This window comes from Sardina pilchardus, chromosome 20, assembly GCF_963854185.1.
Source record: "Sardina pilchardus chromosome 20, fSarPil1.1, whole genome shotgun sequence".
NCBI classification, from domain to species: domain Eukaryota; kingdom Metazoa; phylum Chordata; class Actinopteri; order Clupeiformes; family Clupeidae; genus Sardina; species Sardina pilchardus.
In genome coordinates, this window is record NC_085013.1 from 3,871,623 (window position 1) to 3,872,467 (window position 845).

Here is an 845-nt window from a genome sequence, read left to right on the forward strand (position 1 = left end):
ACCATCATCACCACCACCTCCTCCTCCTCTTCTTCCTCCTCCTCCTACCCCTGCTCCTCCTCATCCTTTTTCTCTGTCCTGTGGCAAATCCAATTAAGTGGACAGCTTCGCGCCGACAGAAGAGGAGCTGGCGAGCGAGCGAGCGAGAGAGGCGCCGGGGCCTTCAGTGATCCGATCGCAGGGCAGGAAGTTTTCGCCGCGCGGAGAGAGAGAGAGAGAGAGAGCCCCTTCTCAGTCTGGCTTATTAGAGGACAAGAGATGGGATGAGAGGAAGAGAGCGAGAGCGAGAGAGAGAGAGAGAGAGAGAGAGAGAGAGTATAGCACAGGCCGAGACAGGGGGGAGAGGGCCAGAATTGGACATCCACTCATATCAGGCTCCTTATCTTCACTGGATGTAGTGTCGCTCTCTTTCCAGCCGCACTGCATCAACAAAGAAGCCTGTTTATAAGAGATAGCGAGATAGAGAAAAGAGAGAGAGGAAGAGAGATAGAGGGAGAGAAAGGAAGAGATATGGAGAGGAAGAGAGAGTGATAGAGACGGAGAGGGAGAGAGAGGCGAGAGTGTGAGCGAACTAGAAATTACTCGGGTTTTGTGACTGAGTGCCGAGATTATTGTGATTGATGTCTATTTTCGAGATGTCATTTTTTCCCCCCCCTCCGGTGGTCTTAAAATAGGTTCAAAGTGAAGTGCTGTAACAGACCGTGGAGTGGAAATTCAGCCGAAGCTGGTGTGATGTGTGTGAGTGGCGCGGCACGTGAGGATAATGAGTCGTTTTTCCAAGCAGGAGCGCGTCCAACGGCAGAGAAGCACAAAGCACATTTTTACAGACTTTATTATATATATAT

The 845-nt window shown here is 50.8% G+C and overlaps 1 protein-coding gene across 1 annotated transcript in view; it reads right to left on the bottom strand.

The window, feature by feature from the left end:
- Positions 1–400: 400 nt before the first annotated feature.
- The window catches only part of evla (Enah/Vasp-like a), a 103,176-nt gene continuing 102,731 nt past the window's right edge, over positions 401–845 (bottom strand). Inside the window, exon 15 of the transcript XR_009936516.1 lies at positions 401–413. The gene's annotated coding sequence lies outside the window, so the exon portion shown is untranslated. The remainder of the gene's footprint in view (positions 414–845) is intronic.